Source organism: Oncorhynchus keta, chromosome 37 (assembly GCF_023373465.1).
Source record: "Oncorhynchus keta strain PuntledgeMale-10-30-2019 chromosome 37, Oket_V2, whole genome shotgun sequence".
In the NCBI taxonomy this organism is placed as follows: domain Eukaryota; kingdom Metazoa; phylum Chordata; class Actinopteri; order Salmoniformes; family Salmonidae; genus Oncorhynchus; species Oncorhynchus keta.
In genome coordinates, this window is record NC_068457.1 from 15,406,856 (window position 1) to 15,430,921 (window position 24,066).

A 24,066-nucleotide genomic window follows, 5' to 3' on the forward strand; every position below is an offset into this window, starting at 1 on the left:
GCAGTGTCCACAAAAGATGTCCAAGACCTAACAGCAGGTTAATCACACGTCAGTGTAAGTGGATTGATGTTAAATCAGTTACTCTTAATAGGGCATTAATCTGCTGCTCGGGCTGGACAAGGCTGAGGACTCTTGAGACAGTCTGAGAGAGAGAGAGTAGGCCAGAGCCACAGCCTCATTCTCACGCTGCTCACATGCATGGGCACCGTGACCTCCCTGGATTAACCTAATAACTAACTAACTAACTCTCTCTGTGTCTCTCTCTTGTTCGTAGTCAGCATCTGACCAACCCTACTGAAGGATGTTATTTACCAAGATGAATGTACTGTATAATAATCTCTAAATAATATTAGCAATCCAATAGTGTGGTGACTCATATTTTATGTCTTAGTATGTGCATATGTGATATGCTTATGTTCATTTGGGCGTGCATAATGAGGTGGGGGTGGGAAGAGGACAGGGCTGTACATCGGTCAGATGTGTCACCGGGGCCGGGATGACCTACCCCGTAACCCGTGGTAACAGCTGCATGGAACTGCTGCTGAGTCACTTCCTGGTTTATTACCCTGATGCTTGTCATGGATGATTACAGTGTCCTACCAAGCACTTTCCCTGGGTTTGCAGTCTAAATAGAAAAACCTTTATTGTTATTTCTACTCATTTTAAAGACACAATCTGGACTTTGCATTTCATTCCAACTGCAGTCAATGGGTTGGGTTGTCCTATATCATTTATTAAAATGATCATTGAACGGCAGGAAATATCCCATATTGTTAATATAAAGAGTTCTGTGAGAAAGAAATACATAGACAAACATTTAGGGCGCCCATCTAGAACGAGCTCATTCCATCTCTTAAATTCATCCCCCTCTCCACTGTGGACCGCCTCCTTGGGTTCAATTCCACAGTCATCTATTGTTTGAAACTGGGCACAGATAGAGCGATGGCCACATTCATTGATGGATTGATAGATTGATTAATGGTCCCTGTACAATCATTCCTTCCCTGGCTGCAGACATACCCTGCAGAGGCCAGCGGGAGGCCGGTTAGCTCTTCACAGCCGGTTGCACAGGGTCAGTGCTCTTTAACCTCTTACCCCCCTACTTTTTTCCATTTCCGCCTGAAGACATTCCCAAATCTAACTGCCTGTAGCTCAGGCCCAGAATCAAGGATATGCATATTATTGGTTTCATTTGAAAGAAAACACTCTAAAGTTTGTGTAAATGTGAATTGAATGTGGGAGAATATAACACAATAGATCTGGTTTAGATAATACAATGGAAAAAAAACATACGTTTTTTATTTTTATTGTTGTATCATCATCTTTAAAATGAACAAGACAAAACAAACATTCAGATAGGATGATGGAGACAATTTCAGTGAAAAAAAAGAGGGCAACAGTACTTGTGCAGAGTTTCAGAATGATAACTTCCAAAATGAGCGTGCTACATGACAATTATCATGAAGTCACCCAGGTGTCCCACACAAGTAGCCCAAATGTACCCAAGTGGCCAAATTGGTGAAGTTATACATTTTGAATGGAATAACTATATACAAAATACCAAAATGCTATTCTAACACACACACCCAAAAAATGGAGAAAAAACATGAAAAAAATATATACATTTATAAAATAACACTTTCAATATTTGGAAGACCCTCAGTCCTCTACACAATATTGTGCTGCTGATGCCAGGTGCCATAACAGTCTCTTTCTGCTGTAAAGCAGAGGGTCACCAAGCATGTGGTGCAGGTGATGGGGGACTTCATTTTGCAAAGAACACAGCGACGCCTCCATGCTGTGCCCTTTTGGCCCTGAGGCACATCCATGCCTGCAGAAATACATTTGGGCAGATGAACACCACTTGTGGCAGGAGCAGAAGGGACAAAGGTAGAGGGGCCAGAACGTGGTGCTGTGGTGCTGTAGCCAACAAGCTCCTTGATGAGCAGCTATCTGAAGGCTAGCTGTAAGATGGGGGGCTTTCCACAGCTCTTAGCCATTTCCTTGTGTAGGATGAATGCATTCACCACAGCAATGTCGATGAAATGATAGAAGAAAGTCTTGTACCATTTCATCATCTTATGGAGAACATTTTAATAGCCTATCAGCGCATCTGACAGGTCCACACCTCCCATGCTCTTGTTGTTGTCCTTTATTGCAGTTGGAATGGGGACATTTTTTGTGGTCCATGCACCAGTAGCGCTGAGACAACAGGTGTCCGGCTGGATGAACCAGCTTCAGTGGGGGATGGACACCTTGGCACTGGGGGCTCCCATTCGGAGTCAGTGTCACTGTGAAAGAAAATGTTCAGTTAGAATAGTTTCACATATGAGCCCTGTGTCAACAGGTATAATAAACAGATACGTGAAACAATCTCTTATCAATCTCTCATCTGTCACCGTGTCATTGGTTGTCTGTGTCTTCCACATCAAATGTTATGTCATTTCTAAAACCATGTCGTGGCCTTAAGCAGGAGCCATGAACGACATCTTCATCTCTGCAATCAGTTGTATCTTGACTTGGCTCTGAGATCATACTCTAGATAAGACATATTTTCTGTTTTCTCTGCTCTGCCCCAAGAAAGAAAGGTGTGTCAATGCTTGTCTCTGCAGAATAAGTTGGGGAGAAATGGATCTGCCCTCATATCTATGTGCTGTGTGTGCAGGAGAAAAGGGTGTAGCACTACATAGTTGGCTAAAGTAAAGAGATTGCTGCCAAACTATGGACAGCACTCCTGTAGTCTACACCCTACTCTATTAGACTGGCCTCAGTAGGCTGGAGATCAATGATGGCTAGTGGTGTTGACTGTTCTCCATTCCATGTCTGTACTGTAATGCATTAGCCGAAGTAGAGGGGCAATCGATGGGCACTGCTTGGACAGCACGGCTAAGCACAGCATTAGTCCACCCATTGCAGATCGACTCATGGTGGTTTGATGAAGTGGCTAGCTGGTGCTGCTGACAGTAGTTATCGACTCAAAGATATCGACTTTGATGTTGCTATTGACTCAAAGATGTTGACCCCCCCCCCGTGTCTGTCTGTCCTTCTATATCAGTATGTCTGTGCCTCTGCATGTAAACATGCGTATATGATCCAATCTGATGTTCCGCATTCACGTGCGCGTGAGTCACCTTTAGCAGCACCTCCATCGAGGAGGGAGGTGTAAACATGGACAATCTCTCTTTATAACTGCAGTATAACTCTGCTCGACTCGCTAAAAACAAGTGTGTGCCTGTGTGTGCCCCCATGCTTGTGTGTGTCTGTTAATGCGTCAAACCACTGAGATATCTGAGCCATTTCTCAACTTCTTCCTCCTCTGAGACAATTGCAGCTCTCTTCACTTTCAGATTTGTCTCTGTCTCTGTGAGACTGTGTGTCTGGTGTTGGGTTTGCAGTGAGACTGTGGAGTCACAGTATTAATGATGATGTCACAGTAGGGCCTGAGAAGGATAGAGAGAGAGAGAGCTCTGGTTAATTACCAGCCCTCGTGTCTACCTTTCGGTTATGCATTAATCAAAGCAACATTATATACAGTGGCTTCAGAAAGTATTCAAACCCCTTGACTTTTATTAAATGCTGTTATGTTACAGCCTGCATTTCAAATGGTTTAAATATATATGTTGTGTCACTGGCCTACACACAATACCCTAAATGGTCAAAGTGGAATTTTGTTTTTAGAAATGTTTACAAATTAATAGAAAATTAAAAGCTGAGTCAATAAGTATTTAACCCCTTTGTTAAAGCAAGCCTAAATAAGTTCAGGAATTTAAAAAAAGTCTAACGAGTCACATAATACATTGCATGGACTCACTCTGTGTGCAATAGTGTTGAACATGATTTTGTAATGACTACCTCATCTCTGTACCCCACACATACAATTATCTGTTAGGACCCTCAGTCGAGCAGTGAATTGTAAACAAAGATACAACCACAAAGACCAGGGAGGTTTTCCAATGCCTCGCAAATAATTGCACCTATTGGTAGATGGGTAAAAAAAGCTGACATTGAATATCCCTTTGAGCATGGTGAAGTTATTAATTACACTTTGGATGGTGTATCAATACACCCAGTCACTACAAAGATACAGGTGTCCTTCTCAGTTGCCAGAGAGGAAGGAAACCGCTCAGGGATTTCACCATGAGGCCAATGGTGATTTTAAAACAGTTACAGAGTTTAGTGGCTGTCATAGGAGAAAACTGAGGATGGATCAACAACATTGTAGTTACTCCACAATACTAACCTAAATGATGGAGTGAAAAGAAGGAAGCCTGTACAGAATAAATATATTCCTAAACATGCATCCTGTATGAGGCAGTAAAGTAAAACTGCAAAAAATGTGGCAAAGAAATGAACATTATGTCCTGAATGCAAAGTGTTATGTTTGGAGCAAACACAACACAGCACTGAGTACCACTCTTCATATTTTCAAGCATGGTGGTGGCTGCATCATGTTATGGGTATGCTTGTTATCGGCAAGGACTAGGGAGTTTTTTAGGATAAAAATAAACTTAATAGAGCTGAGCACAGCCAAAATTCTAGAGTCAAACCTGGTTCAGTCTGTTTTCCACCAGACACTGGGAGATCAATTAATCTTTCAGTAGGACAATAACCTAAAACACAAGGCCAAATATACACTTGAGTTGCTTACCAAGACGATATTGAATCTTCCTGTGGCATAGTTACAGTTTTGATTTAAATTGGCTTGGAAATCTTTGGCAAGACTTGACAATGGCTGTTTTGCAAGGATCAACAACCAACTTGACAGAGCTTTAAGAATCACAATCCAGGTGTGCAAAGCTCTTAGAGACTTACCCAGAAGGACTTACAGCTGTAATCACTGCCAAAGGTGTTTCTAACATGTATTGACTCGGGGGTGTAAATACTTGTGTAAATACTGAGAAAAAAAAATATTGAATCTATTTTGAATTCAGGCTGTAACACAATGTGGATGAAGTCAAAGGGTATGAATGCTTTCTGAAGTGAAGTTGATATATGCCTTAGTTAACATATAACAGTGCATAAACTCTCATGTGTTTGCTAAACGCACAAACTATTACCAGAATATCTCTTGGCCATCGGATCGACACAGTGTGGAGATCCTCAACAACTAGTCATCGGGATAATAATAAAATGAGCAGAATTATCATGCTGGTTTGGGAATATGTGAAGGAATAGGTGAGTGGAACTGGAACGTTCCATGTGAATATTTCCAATGGATAAAACTGGGCCCTTTTTCCATTGTATGAGTGCATGTGTGTCTGTCTGTGCACATGAATGTGTGGTGTGTGTTTTGTCTGTGATGGAAAATATTGTGCCAACTCATTGTAGCATTGCTCACCTCAAATGCTACCGTGTCCTTGTGGGAGCATGAGCCCATAGCGCTAACTGGTGATTCAATCTTACAGGATACTCAGTCACTGTTTGTGTGATTTATAACACAAACTATCTGCCACAAAATGCTAATGTGTTCCCTTATAACACTCTTCCTGTATTAGGATTAAGCATTAGGCATCAATCCGCCTGAATCTGCTGTTTGGGTCCATGTGCTATTTCTTATCCCTTAAAGCTACAGTCTGTGATTTGTTGTATAGCAGAATAGCGAACCACTTGTTTTGGTTGAACAGATTCCCAGATCCCAGACTGTAACTAAAGCAGTGGAACCCAGGAGTGAATGTGATGTTACATGGTTGGCCCAAACATTGCTCAATGGTATGTGTTCATGTTGATCTCTATCTAGGTCGAATATGTTTCAGCCTGGTTCTGTCTGCTGCCTCTGGAGATGGTCAATAGTGTTGTGATGACGAATAGGGACACATAAAACAGTCTTTTTTTTGTTGGCTCATTTTCTATGATTCATCTCTTGCCAGAGCCCTTGAGCCAAAAGGTTGATAGCTTTCTTATTCACGTGTCAAGTCTGACGTTATCGTTCTCAGCATCTTGTTTCGTTGACTAAGACACAAAAAACTAGACTTGTGTGGGCTGTTCGGATGACACAAGTGTTGAAAGACATGTATTGGACAGTATATTATTGGTCTCCTGAAATGTATACAGACAACGGACTACAATGCCAGAGGCCATCCATGAGTCATGTGGCTGGAATCCACAGGAGGAGGAAACAGTGACACTGACTGCCCCACCACCGTTGTTATAGATTTGTTGCTGAGCTGAGGAGCGTCGCACATCATAGTAATTTTTTTTTTTGCAGTACATACAGTACATATTGTGCTCTTCTATCAAGTGTACAATAATGTCAGAGGGGAAAAAACTGTGTTTGTTGTTTGCATTACAAGAACTAGGAGTACTTTGCTGTTGTAATATCGTAAACGGACGTGGCTGTTTCACCATTAAGGATTCCAGCTGAAAGTCTCGCACACATGAGAAAGAAAACATTTTCCTTTCTATATTTGAGATGGGAACCCTTAGGAAAACTGTATACAATGACATCACGGTGTCCAAATTAATCTGGGGTTCTCTGCCAGAAGGAGGGGTCAACCACAGAAACCTCCGGATGCATTTGGCTGTGTGTGTTTGTGGGGGGTTCAAAGGTTAATGATGAGATGACTGTCAGTCTGGTTAATACGCATGACTCCTCCCTAACACCTTATAGGGAATGTGTTTGTTCTGAGCTTCCATTTTGAGCGCGAAGGCCGGTACGGCTGCGATAGCGTCTTCTGGTATGCTTCTGATTATGCAAACAGGTACAAACGCAGAATCTACAACAGCAGACACACATTTCTCCAGCACAAGGTAATCAATCCAGGAAGTTGGTCCATAATCACGGGAGCGGGAACTAGCTGTAGTGGAGTGCATGCAGAGTCAATGTGAACAGCATGGCTATGCTGTGAATATGGTGATTAGTGTATATGCAGTGAGGAAGCTGTTTTTTTTGCTTTCTGACTTAACCAGGTAGAATTGTGAGAAGGATTGTAAGCATTGCAGCATGTACATAATGTCTCACACACACACACACACACACACACACACACACACACACACACACACACACACACACACACACACACACACACACACACACACACACACACACACACACACACACACACACACACACACACACACACACACACACACACACAGGCTGTGTTGCATGAAAGATTTTAAAAGAGGACATTAGCAGATATTTTTCTCATTAATTGTCAGGTTGTAGGGGTTTATTGAAGTTTCACCAAAGTCTTGATACAGGAGACAGGGGAGCCATTGGAAGACAAATAATTATGTTATTTATCTCTTAGTTCCTGTTTCTCATCTCTAGCTACATAACGAGGATGTTTATGATCATATTCACACATTTATAGAGCCCCGCCCACTCTTCAAACACATGCACACACGCACTTAAGCACGGACTCAAACGCACCAACACGCCATGGGTATGCCATGGCAAGGGACCAAGAGGGCCCATTGTCCTCATTACGTCAAATTAAGTCACCAATGGTAGGCTGTACGCCAACCTCGGCGCCCAAATAAGGATGGGCCTCCAGACCCAGCTAGCACAGTGGATCTGGGCCGATTCCGGCTGAGAGTCGGAGCACTCGGCTGAGAGTCAGACTCGGCCGATGTCATGTGGCCCGAGTTTGGGCCACCTTCGGCAGTATTACTTATGGCTAGGATGTGGCGATTGAGTTCGGGCCGATTCCGGTGTTCGTTATCTGTCCCAAATATATTACTTGGGCGTCGGGCCGATTGAGGCTCCTCTCTGGCAGATGATTACACGGGCTGCTTTATATAATTAACAGTTCATTATTTGTTTTTCCATATTTTGCTGGTTCGAGACCAGTGTCGGCTGTGCCCAGGAAACCCATGAGGCGATGCATAATTGGCCCAGCGTCGTCTGAGTTAGAGGGTTTGACCAGCTGGGATGGCCTTGTCCCATCGCGCTGTAGCGACTCCCGTGGAGGGCCAGGTGCATGCACGCTGACACGGTCACACAGGTGTATGGTGTTTCCTCCAACTGAAACAGTTTTTTTTATTTGTGGATGGGTATAATTTGTATGTACACAATGTATAATAGTAATATTTAAAATGAGTAAATTGGGTCATTTGTTTACATTTATTAAAGTTGCATTGGGCCGCTTCTGGGGCGATTCTGGTAAGAAAAGTCGGTAAAGTGGCTGAATTCTGGTCGACGGAAACGGGCCGATTCTGGGCAGTCATTCATTTGGATTCTGGGCCGAGTCCGACATCTGATTCCGGGCCAATTCAATCAGTTCCGGCCCCCCGGAACACAAACTAAGATGTTGGATTTGTCTTAGACTATGTTAATCTACAGTAGGGTCCTGCTAAGTCAATATTTATCCTGCTTTGATAAGCATAAACAGAATTGATAATTGGTACATTTTGTTATCTAGGACAGCCTCTTATTACACTTAAAGGACATGTACGTGCGCATGTGCACACAGAATGTACACACAACGTTTTATGTACTAGTTTGCAGGCATCTTTTTCAGCCACATGCTGTTTTTTCTTAGATGAGTGAATTCTCTTATTGATCCACACAGACTTAGTGGGAATTGGCCATAGAGCTGGACCCGACTTTATCACGGAGGACATTCAAGGACATGTTCTCCTTAGAAATGTGTCTGTTGCTGAAATTAAGTTGGAGTTTGCAATTGTTTGAAACACACTGTATGTTAACTTTAATCCATAATGAATGGTGTTTGCTGACCTCCTCATGCTTTTTATCAGGAGGATCAGTGAGAATTGTCCACTCCTGTCTGTCAGAAGGCCGACCAGTTAATTGTGTACTTTAAAGTTTTCAAAAGAACCTAAGAAATATGTTTACCAGCATTTGAAAACTGCATATACCCACAAGGCTGCTATATGGTGTGGCTGAAATAATGTACTCTCTCTCTCACTCTCACTCTCTCGACAATCCTTCTGCTGCATGGGCCGGGCACCAATCACAGCCAGGTCTGGCTAAGCTTCCTCCGTTCTCACCAGAGGACTGAATGTTCTCTCTTCCTCCATCACAGATGAATGAGGCCTTTTGTCAGCTCTGTCTAAACAACAAAAAGGAAGAAGTCAAGGATTTCACTTCCTCTCAGGGTATTTCAGCTGAACAGTTTAAAAGTAACAGGAGCTATTCGAATACAGTTTGGCAATTGCATTATATGATGTATGTTGTGTCCTCCACTGAAAATGAACACATTGAATGCTGCTTGTTTTAATAATACCCGAGAAGCAAAAGACACTCAAGTTCGAAAATGCAATGTGGGGTCACATCAGGGTGACGGGGTGGAGTCACCCTCAAAGACGCCAGTGTCGTATGAGGCGAAACAGGAAGTTACACAGCAGTGGAGCTCCAAAATGGACTCTTTGTATCTCTTTTTTTTTCTTCCCTTATCACTGCCCATCTCCTCTCAGATCCGTAGAGTGATTGCCTGGGCCTCAGTGCTGTCTCCATGGCAACAGACCAGTTAGTCCCCTCAGGATGTGTTGATGATGTACATCTCAATCTGATAGATGTGATCGGCCTGGGGGCAGTAATGTATTTAGCCTGACCTAGTGGAGCAATCATTTCAGGTGTGAAACTGTCTGAATTCGCTTCAATATGAAATGATTGTTAGATCAGTGTAATAGGGTTATTTGATAGGACAATTCAATAATTTGCCAACTCTGATATACACCGAGTATACAAAACATTAAGAACAGCTGCTCTTTCCATGACATACTGTAGACTGACCAGGTGAATCCAGGTGAAAGCTATGATCTCTTATCAATGTCACTTGTTAAATCCACTTCAATCCGTGTAGATGAAGGGGAGGAGAGTTAAAGAAGGATGTTTAAACCTTGAGACAATTCAGACATGGATTGTGTCTGTGTGTTATTCAGAGGTTCAATGGGCCAGACAGAAAATGTATGTGCCTTTGAACAGGGTATGGAAGTAGGTCCCAGTTTGATGGTGCCAAGAGCTGCAACGCTGCTGGGTTTTTCACGCTCAACAGTTTCCTGTGTGTGTCAAGAATGGTCCACCACCCAAAGGACATCCAGCCAACTTGACACAACTGCGGAAAGCATTGGAGTCAACATGGGCTTCAATCCCGAGTGGCACAGCGGTCTAAGGCACTGCATCTCAGTGCTAGATGTGTCACTAAAGTCCCTGGTTTGATTCCAGGCTGTATCACAAACGGTTGTGATTGGGAGTACCTTAGGGCGGCGCACAATTGGCCCAGCGTCGTCCAGGTTAGGGTTTGGCCGGGGTAGGTCATCACTGTAAATAAGAATTTGTTCATAACTGACTTGCCTAGTTAAATCCCAAAATGTAAATACATATAATCAATGTGGAATGCTTTTGCCACTTTGTAGAGTCCATTCGCTGAAGAATTGAAGCTTGTTCTGAGGGCAAAAGTGGGTCTAGTCAGTGTATACACCGTACACCATCGCAATATGTTTAATTCACCTTGTTAGCAACATTACCATTAGGCCTATCTATGAGTCATTGACTATAACATTGATAAGGCAATCTACTTTAGGCTGGAACTCATTCTCCCACGATACAGTAGCCATGTAGGCCAATCTGATATCAATGTAGATAAGACTGGTTGACTGTGCCTGACTCCGTGCACCAGAGGAGGCTGGTGGGAGCAGTATGAAATTGTATCAAACATATGGAAACGACATGTTTAACTCCATTCCATTTATTCCATTCCATCACAAGGAGCCCATCCTCCTATAGCTCGTCCCACCAGCCTCCTCTGCCGTACACGTATTCAGAACAGTTGTGAAACCAATGATACACTTGATGTCAGGGTGTGGCTGATACTGAAGTCTTTAGATTTGCAACTATTGGTGCTGCACTGATAAGGCATTGCTTAACTTAATGAAGATTGAACACAGGAGGTTGGTGGCACCTTAATTGGGGAGGACGGGCTCTTGGCAATGATTGGGGAGGAATAGGTGTAATGGTATCCAATACATCAATCCCATGATTTCCATGTGTTTGATGCCACTCCATTTACTCCGTTCCAGCCATTACTATGAGCCGTCCTCCCCTCAGCAGCCTCCTCTGTGTTTGAATAATGCATAAGGTGAATCAGATAGGATCTTTCCCATGTGGAAAACCTGCTAGCATGCAAGTGTTGACGCTACATTTTCTACATCATCTGAATCCTGCCTGCTCTTTAAGATTACATGGATACAAAGCGAGTAATGTGATTGAGAACTTTGTTTCTCTGAGAGGTTTTGTTGATTTGAGGTTGGTCCTCCTCTAGACTTCCTGAGCTCAGGTCTGTGTGACTGTGAGCTTGAGAAACCCCCTGTGGTTCCTCTCTGAGTGAATTTAAAACAATACACACTGTGATGTGTCTGAAGTTCTGTTGTCTCTGCACAAGGAAGTCGGCTTTGAGGAGCTGATTATACTTCCTGTTTTGGATGATATTCTTTGGCCACCTAGCAGCCTACTGTTCTCCTTTTGGATCAGTTTCCTCCTTGTTTGGAATTTGGTATTTTATTAGGATCCCCATTAGCTGTTACTCTTCCATGGGTCCACACGAAACATGACATAATACAGAACATTATTAGAAAAGAACAGCTACATTTTTTAAAGGCACATGGAGCCTACATATCAATGCATACACACAAATGATCTAGATCAAATAGGGGAGAGGTGTTGTGCCCTGAGGTGTTGCTTTATCTGTTTTTTAAAACCAGATATGCTGTTTATTTGAGCAATATGAGATGGAATGGAGTTCCATGCAATAATGGCTCTATATAATACTGTACACTTTCTTGCATTTGTTCTGGATTTGGGGACTGTGAAAAGACCCCTGGTGGCATGTCTGGTGGGGTAAGTATGTGTGTCAGAGCTGTGTGTAAGTTGCAAACAATTTGTGATTTTCAACACATTGTCTCATACAAAAAAGAAGAAGTGATGCAGTCATTCTCCCCTCAACTCTTAGCCAAGAGAGACTGGCATGTATAGTATTTATATCAGCCCTCTGATTACAATGAAGAGCAAGACGTGCTGCTCTGTTCTGGGCCAGCTGCAGCTTAACTAGGTCTTTCCTTACAGCACAGCACCACACGACTAGACAATAATCAAGATTAGACAAAACAAGAGCCTGCGGGACTTGCTTTTTGGAGAGTACGTGTCAAAAGGCAGAGCATCTCTTTATTACAGACAGACCTTTCCCCATCTTTACAACCATTGAGTCCATATGGTAAATATCACAAGGAATACCACTACAGAGGTGTGGCTTGGTGACTCAGTCGGCTCATGCTGGGAGGAAGACTGTTGAACGGCTGTGTAGTCGACTGAGCATTGGCCAACACTCTTCGGAACTTCAGATACTTAAGTCTCTTGTGACAGAGTGGGTCAAACATTACAACATTATAATCAAGTAGCTGGTTGTTGGTGCCGAGATTACAAATACTCAATTGCCCCACATGATTTAAAAAAAATGGATTTGCAGGGACAAGAGTGGGTCAAAACAAATGGTGCACTCTAGGGTTGTCGATGACAGTACTGCGTGTACCACTACAAACGAGCGTCCAGCATGCATCTGTTAATGTATTCATTTAGCATGTGTTAATTAGTTTAAAAGCAAGTCAACAAGGGTTGCCTGGGGGAAAGGAATCCAGATACATTGAGCTTTGGCGGGTGAAACGGACATGTGTCTCCCTCTTCATCAGAGAGGTCTTTGGATGGACGCGTGCCTGCATTCTCCCAACCCCCGGGGCCGGCCTCTCGCCAAACTCTACGCCCAACTCACCCTCTTTGCTTGCTGGCCTGGCGCAAGACCCTGTCTGGCACCTGGTCTCCAAACTCCCCCACGAACCCTTGTTCCCTTTTCCCAGCTCCCCCCATGCCCCCCCATCAACCCCATCCCAATGTGGGCACGGTGCCAGACTGTCCCCAACTACAATAGGCTACCCACTGAAGCATAGATAGAGAAAGGAGAATGCAGAGCGGACACAGTGGATTTATGAAGGCTCCGTGCACTGAAAAAATGTTTCCTTGATTGGGTCTTTTGTATAATTACTTTTTCAATCCATTCATATTAAATCAATTTGGCTTGGGGGGGAGGGGGGGGGCAGAGAGAACAGGGAAGCATCCGGATAAGGTTCAGTGGAGTAGTATAATAGGAATACGGGAGGAACCGGGAATAAGGTGGAGGAGACAGAATAAGAAGAGAGAATGAGGTGGAATAGAGGGAATAAAGTGGAGGAGAGGGAATGTCAGACATGGAGCATCCCAACAGATATTTCAACCCAGGCACCTCATAGCACAAAGGAGACCGATGAGACAGAGGATCAGGTCTGACGGCCTGTCTGTCCCCCTGAAGATAGCTGATGCTGCACCTGTCTGTGCAGTCAGTTGAGTGGAGTGTTGGGAGGCCTCAGCCGTAGGCTACACAGACAGTGTTAGAACTATTTCATCTTTCAAGTCCCCCCATGACTTCAGGAGATGTATTTTCAATCAGAATAAGCTATTCTGGTATTCTAGAGGTCGTATCAGTTTGACGACTGAAGTCGACTTGAGTGGTCTGCCGCATACCGACTCATTGAGACAAACATAATTGAAGCGTTTCAGGTCAACTTTGAGTGAATCCCAGAGAGCACAGCCTTTGCGGATTTCCCCCTTCGGTTCTATAATTAAACTGAGTGTACTTTTCTGTAGACTGGCTGGGGATACGCTCCTTGTTATGAACATTCATTTGCATCCAGTTCATACGGGAAATGTGAGGGGGGAAACAAGAGGATTATCTGAGAGAGAGCAACAGAGAGAGAGAGAGAGAGTTTGAATAAAGAAAGAACGGCCTCCTTCCCTCCAAACAGCATTCTTCCAAACCCCCAGGTTCTCTCTCAGAGAGGTCAGACTTGGGGTTCCTTCCCAGAAGTGGTCCCACCCTCCACAGCTCTCCATAACAAAGCTCTGGAATACTGATTAGGATAATACTGAATTATAATGTATTTAAAGACAGGATCATACAAACATTTGGGTTATATTACCACACTACGTGTACTATGTGGAAAAGAGGAAGTGTGGACCAATGTTAAATCAAAACAAACTTTCTACACTGACAGTGATCTCAACCATCTGGTGAGGATTTGTGATTTTGCAACATGTAGTTGCTACCGCACTAACTAGACTGTCTTCACCCGACTCAATCCAGTTAAACTGGCTTGATTATGAAGGTTTCATCATGTGTTTCATGTGGATTTCATAATGTGTTTCTATGTTTTTGCACACCTATGGGCGTTTATTAGTCTGTTTGAATTCCCAGTAGCCATTTGCAGGTACTTTAGCAAGAGCTATACTCTGCCTTGTCTCAGGATAGTAAGTTGGTGGTCGGTCGTAGATATCCCTCTAGTGGTGTGGGGGCTGTGCTTTGGAAAAGTGGGTGGGATTATATCCTGCCTGTTTGGCCCTGTCCAGGCTTATCATCGGACGGGGACACGGTGACTTCTGACCCCTCCTGTCTCAGCCTCCAGTATTTATGCTGCAAAAGTTTGTGTCGGGGGCTAGGGTCAGTCTGTTATATCTGGAGTATTTCTCCTATCTTATCCGGTGTCTTGTGTGAATTTAAGTATTCTCTCTCTCTCTCTCTGTCTCTCTCTGTCTCTCTCTGTCTCTGTCTGTCTCTGTCTGAGGACCTGAGCCCTAGGACCATGCCTCAGGACTACCTGGCCTGATGACTCCTTGCTGTCCCTAGTCCACCTGGTCGTGCTGCTGCTCCAGTTTAAACTGTTCTGCCTGCGGCTATGGAACCCTGACCTATTCACCGGACGTGCTACCTTGTCCCAGACTCTCTAGAGTTGACAACTGACATTTACTCCTGAGGTGCTGACCTGTTGCACCCTCTACAACCACTGTGATTATTATTATTTGACCCTGCTGGTCATCTATGAACATTTGAACATCTTGACCATGTTCTGTTATAACCTCCACCCGGCACAGCCAGAAGAGGACTGGCCACCCCTCAGAGCCTGGTTCCTCTCTAGGTTTCTTCCTAGGTTCCGGCCTTTCTAGGGAGTTTTTCCTAGCCACCGTGCTTCTACACCTGCATTGCTTGCTGTTTGGGGTTTTAGGCTGGGTTTCTGTACAGCACTTTGAGATATCAGCTGATGTACGAAGGGCTTTCTAAATACATATGAGTGATTGAGCTAGTTTTTAGCAACAGCTAGTGTGTGTGTGTGTGTGTGTGTGTATGTGTATGTGTATGTGTATGTGTATGTGTGTGTGTGTGTGTGTGTGTGTTGTTTGTTTGTTTGTTTGTTGTTTGTTTGTTTGTTTGTTTGTTTGTTTGTTTGTTTGTTTGTTTTAGAGCCACAAGTATTCTGAGCCTGTGGGCTGGACTGGTCAGTTAGTCAGGAAGCCTCTTTCCCTTCAGGGAAGTCCCTCCCGTTCACACTTTTCACCTAATGTGTGTAATGGTTAACCTCTTGGCAGGCTGGGTCATACCAAAATTCCCTTAGGTGCTTTTACAGAGCCTTGTGTGGTGTTCCAGTAATGTAAGGTTGTATATCCAGGCTGTATCACATCCGGCCATGATTGGGAGTCCCATAGGGCGGTGCACAATTGGCCCAGCGTTGTCCAGGTTTGGCCGGGGTAGGCCGTCATTGTATATACGAATTTGTTCTTAACTGACATGCCTAGTTAAATACAAAAATATAAAAAAATATAACATACTGATTTTACGAGGTACAACTAGCTTTCAGGGCAAGACCTCATCCAAGATGTCCATAAAAAAATAGATTGTGTAAAACAAATCTCCTTGAATTTGAGTGCTTTTCGGTAACGGGGTTGAAAAGGCCTCAGTTACTGTATGTTGACACGAGTTTCCAATAGCATCACAAAGAGGGTACTTTAAACAGCAGAGAGGTGCTAGACCAACACTAACCAATAGAATAGAATAAAACCGAATAGAATAGAATAGAATAGAATGAGAGCTGTGGACCTGCATTGGCACTTTTATCGTCCCAGGGCCCAAGAGTGGACGTCAACATGTTTATGAGGACTCCGATCTCCATTTCTTCTAACAGTCCCATGGCAGATATATAGATGAGATTAGCCAAGTCACAACAAGAGCCAAAACAATACAGTCTCTATCTGTCTCTATCAGATGGGCACTGTGAGATACTGAAACAATGGTCTAATGTTATGGGCTAGCTGGCTGGTAGCCAGTCGCCTCTGACATTCCTGCATTGTGCAGTCAGATAGATGGAGATAGACCCACTGACCATCCATTCAGACCCATTAAGAACCCAATCAATTTGCACAGGGACGGGAAGAGCCTTGTTAAATGTGTCCACCCAGTGTCACATTCTGGATGTGATGGCAGTGTCAGGGTGGATGGGTACAGTTAGAAGGCTGCTAGAACCCAGAGGGGTCCTTGAGTTAGTTGAGTGTTCGGTTCAGTAATATAGGGCAACTGGTGTTGCTATAGCTACAATAACAATGTCATTTCAGTCTGAATATAAGTGAAACAATTCCATGTTTAAACTGAAGCTAAGAGCCTTGTTTTCTACCATTTCTGGGAGTTTGGACGTTGGTGTCTGGAGGTTTACTATCTTTAGTTTTAATATGCTCCTCAAGAGTAGTCTTTAAATATACATGTCCCAGTGTGTTATTATCATCAAATATCGAGACAATGCCAAGTGGTTCTTATGAATATTTCAGATCTAATCAAGGGAATTCGGGCTTGTGTGTTAATTACTTTGCGCTCTTCCACTCATCTGATCTGGTGTTCAAGCACTTCTATTTTGACATGGCATTCCTTTATGAAGTGTGAAGCGTTTCATCCTGTACCATGACAGATAGACCTACAGCAGGATGCAGGGAGGCACACTTCACACACCATAAATGTCACTCAAGCTTCCATACGTCCCGAGGGTTTAGAATTGGGTGGAAACAGACGGGTTACATAACAGACAGGCTGGATCCAAGAGCCTGAGGCATGGTATGTTAACTCTCCCTAAAGTCAAGATATCCCCCTTCAACTCAGCTATTCTGTGAATAGCAATATAATACATTACACTGTAACATGGACGCTGTAATGTAAAGCGTTACCAAAGTGGAAAATCGTCACCCTTTTGAATGAACTGTTAACCCAAGTTGATGGGCCTTAGTTTCCAACAATATCATATGACTACCTACTTATACAGTATAGTCTGGCTAGTCAGTTAAGAACAAATTCTTGTTTACAATGACAGCCTACCCCAGCCAAACCCTAATAATGCTGGGCCAATTGTGCACCGGCCTATGGGACTCCCAATCACGGCCGGTTGTCATACAGCCTGTAATCGAACCAGCGTCTGTAGTGACATACACTGCACTGAGATGCAGTGCCTTAGACCGCTGCGCCACTCTGGAGCCCAAATTACCTGACCAGGAAGAGAATTGTATTTAAGTCTATAGAAAGACCCTTTGTAAGGAGGAGCATCAGCTAAACATAGTACATCTAGTTATAGCTATAGCTAATCTGCTACCTGGTCAAGTCTGACGTTCACATTTTACCAAGCTTAATTTGACAGATGGAAGGGATGTCCATTTTCCAAAAACACACACACACACACACACACACACACACACACACACACACACACACACACACACACACACACACACACACACACACACACACACACACACACACACACACACGCAAAGGTGTTCATTGTAGTGACTGGAGACCATTCACACCTATGACAGGGTGTGGAGGAGGAACCCTGTAGGAAACAAGGTGTGGAGAAAGGGAAAGGGGTTACCTAGTCAGTTGTACAACTGAATGCCTTTATCTGAAATGTGTCTTCCGCATTCAGCCCAACCCCTCTGAATCAGAGAGGTGCGGGGGGCTGCCTTAATCGACATCCACGTCTTTGCCAAGGAACCCTGTAGGAAAACAAGGTGTGGAGAAGGAACCCTGTAGGAAAACAAGGTGTGGAGGAGGAACCCTGTAGGAAAACAAGGTGTGGAGAAGGAACCCTGTAGGAAAACAAGGTGTGGAGAAGGAACCCTGTAGGAAAACAAGGTGTGGAGGAGGAACCCTGTAGGAAAACAAGGTGTGGAGAAGGAACCCTGTAGGAAAACAAGGTGTGGAGAAGGAACCCTGTAGGAAAACAAGGTGTGGAGGAGGAACCCTGTAGGAAAACAAGCTGTGGAAAAGGAACCTGTAGGAAAACAAGGTGTGGAGAAGGAACCCTGTAGGAAAACAAGGTGTGGAGAAGGAACCCTGTAGGAAAACAAGGTGTGGAGGAGGAACCCTGTAGGAAAACAAGGTGTGGAGAAGGAACCCTGTAGGAAAACAAGGTGTGGAGAAGGAACCCTGTAGGAAAACAAGGTGTGGAGAAGGAACCCTGTAGGAAAACAAGGTGTGGAGGAGGAACCCTGTAGGAAAACAAGCTGTGGAAAAGGAACCTTGTAGGAAAACAAAGTGTGGAGAAGGAACCCTGTAGGAAAACAAGCTGTGGAGAAGGAACCCTGTAGGAAAACAAGGTGTGGAGAAGGAACCCTGTAGGAAAACAAGGTGTGGAGAAGGAACCCTGTAGGAAAACAAGGTGTGGAGAAGGAACCCTGTAGGAAAACAAGGTGTGGAGGAGGAACCCTGTAGGAAAACAAGCTGTGGAGAAGGAACCTTGTAGGAAAACAAGGTGTGGAGAAGGAACCCTGTAGGAAAACAAGCTGTGGAGAAGGAACCCTGTAGGAAAACAAGGTGTGGAGAAGGAACCCTGTAGGAAAACAAGGTGTGGAGAAGGAACCCTGTAGGAAAACAAGGTGTGGAGGAGGAACCCTGTAGGAAAACAAGGTGTGGAGGAGGAACCCTGTGGGGAAAACAAGGTGTGGAGGAGGAACCCTGTGGGAAAACAAGGTGTGGAGAAGGAACCCTGTAGGAAAACAAGGTGTGGAGGAGGAACCCTGTAGGAAAACAAGGTGTGGAGGAGGAACCCTGTGGGGAAAACAAGGTGTGGAGGAGGAACCCTGTAGGAAAACAAGGTGTGGAGGAGGAACCCTGTGGGGAAAACAAGGTGTGGAGGAGGAACCCTGTAGGAAAACAAGGTGTGGAGAAGGAACCCTGTAGGAAAACAAGGTGTGGAGGAGGAACCGTGGAGGAGGAACCCTGTAGGAAAACAAGCTGTGGAGGAGGAACCCTGTAGGAAAAAAATGTTGTAAAGAGATAAAAGAAGGGAAAGGTCAGAGGAAGTGATGTAATCTCTTTAGGCATAACGGGGACAAGCCTGTTTTCATGGGAACTGCTGTGAGAGTAGTACTGTTTTGGTTTGCCCTGGTAATGTTCCAATCTTTTATGTCTCTGCCATCTTATTTCCTACCTCCCAGGCCAAATGTGACACAAACATCCCCCTTCCACCCCAACGGCTGTGAAAGTAGTACTGTTTTGGTTTGCCCTGGTAATGTTCCAATCTTTTATGTCTCTGCCATCTTATTTCCTACCTCCCAGGCCAAATGTGACACAAACATCCCTCCTTCCACCCCCCTTGGCGCGGTGATACTTATAGCACGTCCTTGGAGAAAATAATCCCATTGCAAACAGGAATCAAAATGCAGTTAAGGTTAGACTACACCTCAAAGTGTCATTCAATGGATGTGCAAGTTTTCCCTCTACAGTGATAAAGGAGAACAGTCGGCCTGTCATCAATATCAGTTCTAAGTTACTAGAGGCCCTGAGGTTTCCCTGACCATGTGACCGGACCAGGAAACCCAAACAGAAGTAACAAAGGAGAGATGGAGACTAACCAGGTGACATGAGACTAACACTGACTCAGAAACTCACTGTGACTTTCTTCACCCTTTGGAGGTGTGGTTAAGCTTCTTTCTCTGCTCAGTGTTTTATCTACTCAGTGTTTTCTCTGCTCAGTGTTTACTCTGGCCTGTGGCGAGGAGAGGAGAGCGGTCTCCTTGCCTAATGATCTACATCACAGTGGTTAGGTTATAAATAACGGAGCGGTCATGGATGATGTCAGTGCAGTGGTGGAAAACATTGTGCTCTCTCTCTGCTGAGCGAGAGACTCAATGGGGATGGGGTATACGGCATTGGGCGTTGCCACGGTAACCTCAGTGGGCAATTGAATTAAAATAAGTTGCTACGAGGGAGCATGTCATTTTGATGACATGAGCATATGGTACGCACTTCTTTTTTTACCTTTATTTTACTAGGCAAGTCAGTTAAGAACACATTCTTATTTTCAATGACGGCCTAGGAACAGTGGGTTAACTGCCTGTTCAAGGGCAGAACGACAGATTTTGTACCTTGTCAGCTCAGGGATTTGAACTTGCAACCTTTCGGTTACTAGACCAATGCTCTAACCACTAGGCTACCCTGCTGCCCCAAAATCAACTATATTGGTCAGTCAGTATGCTGGTAGAATGTTCCGGATTCACAGGGCTCAGGAGTTTCCATTCTATATCATTACAGAAAATGTACAATAATAAGCTTTCCTTTTACTTTGTCATGCTCATACTGTACGTGTACACAGCCTCTATGACTGAACAGTGTGTGAGAGAGAGTGTCGTTTCTATTCAAGTTCCACATACAGTGTATACTGTATAACTCTTTACGCATTCAGATTTTATGCAAATCACTGTTGAGGAATTTCGAAGAGGAACTTCCCTCTGGCTTCCCTCCTCTGTTTTAGCTGCCTCTGGCCTAATCTGGGATAGTGTCCACTTTGTAGCAGGCTTTACTTACAATTTTTTATTGGCCGTTGGCATCTTATCATGCAAAGAGTTGGTTAAATAGATATTATTATCATAGTGAATTCCTCAGGAGGGGAAAGAGGGGGAGTACAACCAGATCAATGTATTTCTTCTATTAAGAAAAATGGATAACCAATCCCATTATCAATTACAAATATTTTATTAAAAAACTATTTTACAAAGGAAGTGATGGAAATTAGATTTAGTTGTTTAGCGAATAGTGAACAGATTTCATTGGGGTTGAATTAGTAGCCTATATCTTTATATGTATCAACCCGGTGTTGTCATGGAAATTGATATTGAGCCAACATACAACAGATGGCATGTGAAATCAGTGGCATCCTTTCAACACACTAGCTTGCAGGGGTGCATTACTTGTACTTTTTTTAGGCCTAACTTAGTGGAAATAATTGGACAGTAGTTGTACCAAAGTTATTTTGCTGGACATGCTGGGTCAGTGTTTCCCATACCATTGTACTGTAGAGTCGGGGCTCTCCCTTCCACTACCTAGCTCTGTTCCCCCTGTCTAAAAGTATTTGACTTCGATTGTTTTCTATTGAAAAGATCTGTGAATAAGAGGCCCTGGACGTTGGTGTGGGGGGCCTAGGAATGGGGAATGACTGTTTTTGTACAGTACCCAAAACTTCCAATAGTACAGCCCCCTCAATATACACACACATACACACACCCCACGCACACACTTTTGCCTGGCTCTGGACACATACCAGATATAATTACTAACATTCCACCCCAAATCCAGGCCTGCGCCTCAGGTTAAAGCTTCAGCAGGACTTCCACTATTCCACTGACGTCCTCATAGTCCCCTATATGGAAGTGGGAGACTTGTACAATCAAAGTTAGGTCAGCACAATACCTACAGTGGGGCAAAAAAGTATTTAGTCAGCCACCAATTGTGCAAGTTCTCCCACTTAAAAAGATGAGAGAGGCCTGTAATTTTCATCATAGGTACACTTCAACTATGACAGACAAAATGAGAAAGAAAAATCCAGAAAATCACATTGTAGGATTTTTAATGAATGTATTTGCAAATTATGGTGGAAAATAAGTATTTGGTCAATAACAAAAGTTTATCTCAATACTTTGTTATATACCCTTTGTTGGCAAGGACAGAGGTCAAACGTTTTCTGTAAGTCTTCACAAGGTTTTCACACACTGTTGCTGGTATTTTGGCCCATTCCTCCATGCAGATCTCCTCTAGAGCAGTGATGTTTTGGGGCTGTTGCTGGGCAACACGGACTTTCAACTCCCTCCAAAGATTTTCTATGGGGTTGAGATCTGGAGACTGGCTAGGCCACTCCAGGACCTTGAAATGCTTCTTACGAAGCCACTCCTTCGTTGCCCGGGCGGTGTGTTTGGGATCATTGTCATGCTGAAAGACCCAGCCACGTTTCATCTTCAATGCCCTTGCTGATGGAAGGAAGTTTTCACTCAAAATCTCACGATACATGGCCCCGTTCATTCTTTCCTTTACACGGATCAGTCGTTCTGGTCCCTTTGCAGAAAAACAGCCCCAAAGCATGATGTTTCCACCCCCATGCTTCACAGTGGGTATGGTGTTCTTTGGATGCAACTCATCATTCTTTGTCCTCAAAACACGACGAGATGAGTTTTTACCAAAAAGTTATATTTTGGTTTCATCTGACCATATGACATTCTCCCAATCTTCTTCTGGATCATCCAAATGCTCTCTAGCAATCTTCAGACGGGCCTGGACATGTACTGGCTTAAGCAGGGGGACACGTCTGGCACTGCAGGATTTGAGTCCCTGGCGGCATAGTGTGTTACTGATGGTAGGCTTTGTTACTTTGGTCCCAGCTCTCTGTAGGTCATTCACTAGGTCCCCCCGTGTGGTTCTGGGATTTCTGCTCACTGTTCTTGTGGTCATTTTGACCCCACAGGGTGAGATCTTGTGTGGAGCCCCAGATCGAGGGAGATTATCAGTGGTCTTGTATGTCTTCCATTTCCTAATAATTGCTCCCACAGTTGATTTCTTCAAACCAAGCTGCTTACCTATTGCAGATTCAGTCTTCCCAGCCTGGTGCAGGTCTACAATTTTGTTTCTTGTGTCCTTTGACAGCTCTTTGGTCTTGGCCATAGTGGATTTTGGAGTGTGACTGTTTGAGGTTGTGGACAGAGGTGTCTTTTATACTGATAACAAGTTCAAACAGGTGCCATTAATACAGGTAACGAGTGGAGGACAGAGGAGCCTCTTAAAGAAGAAGTTACAGGTCTGTGAGAGCCAGGAATCTTGCTTGTTTGTAGGTGACCAAATACTTATTTTCCACCATAATTTGCAAATAAATTCATTAAAAATCCGACAATGTGGTTTTCTGGATTTTTTCCCCTCATTTTGTCTGTCATAGTTGAAGTGTACCTACGATGAAAATTACAGGCCTCTCTCATCTTTTTAAGTGGGAGAACTTGGACAATTGGTGGCTGACTAAATACTTTTTTGCCCCACTATAAATGTGCATTACTGATGTGCATAGTTCCTTTTCAATCGTCCAATAAGATAACCACAAAGTACAGTACAGTGGGAATTATCAAGTAACTATTGTGTGTCATGCTGTTAGTCCAGTCTCTCGTTTTACTGTATAATTGCTTTACATTTCTAGGAGTCTTCAAAGCTAAATCTAATGCTTTCAATTCTTTCTCCCTTCAAGGAAAGAATACAGTGAAAATATATCAATATATTATTTTCTCTGTCTCTCCTTGTACAGTATTAGCATACCCATGGTGGGAAAGTCCAGCATGCCATTTTCTGATTGGGGCACCAATGCCGAGGAAAACAGCCAACCAACGAGAGGACCCCCTGCAGGGACAGCTGCCGTGTCATTCAAATGAACTGAGGACATTTCTGCTCATCATGACTCTCTCTGTGTGTGTGTGTGTGTGTGTGTGTGTGTGTGTGTGTGTGTGTGTGTGTGTGTGTGTAAGTAAAAAAGAGAGAGAGAGATGGAGAAAGAGTCAGGGGGAAGCATAGCGAATTTGACCGATTGAAAATTGATGCAGACCGTTTGTTTTTCCAACATAATGGAGCATGAACACAGTGAAAAATGTCACTTTTCAACACTCTTTCAGTGTTCTTTCATCACTCTTTGTAGTGCCATCTGAGGCCACAGGCTCGTTCCCTTGTTTTCGGGGGTAGGCGTTCAAATGGGCCTTTTCCTCTGGGAGGCCTGAGTGGAACACATTCATCACATGGGCTCCAATCTCTCTCTCTTCTCACTTCTGACTTTTGGTCTCTCTTTTCTCTTGCTCTTTTCCTCTCTCACCCCATGTAGCACATTTGGTTCCTTGAAATATGTGGGAATTAAGCCATGAGTTTCCTGACCATTAAAATGTTTTTCCTCAACGTTCTGAGAACGGAAGTG

The 24,066-nt window shown here is 43.8% G+C and overlaps 1 long non-coding RNA gene across 1 annotated transcript; it reads left to right on the plus strand.

Annotated features, from left to right (window-relative positions):
• The first annotated feature begins 13,061 nt into the window (after nucleotides 1-13,061).
• LOC127916680 (uncharacterized) lies at nucleotides 13,062-24,047 on the plus strand. Its single transcript, XR_008095516.1, has 2 exons — nucleotides 13,062-14,800; nucleotides 23,413-24,047. It is a non-coding gene; the product is annotated as an uncharacterized LOC127916680 (long non-coding RNA).
• Nucleotides 24,048-24,066: the final 19 nt, after the last annotated feature.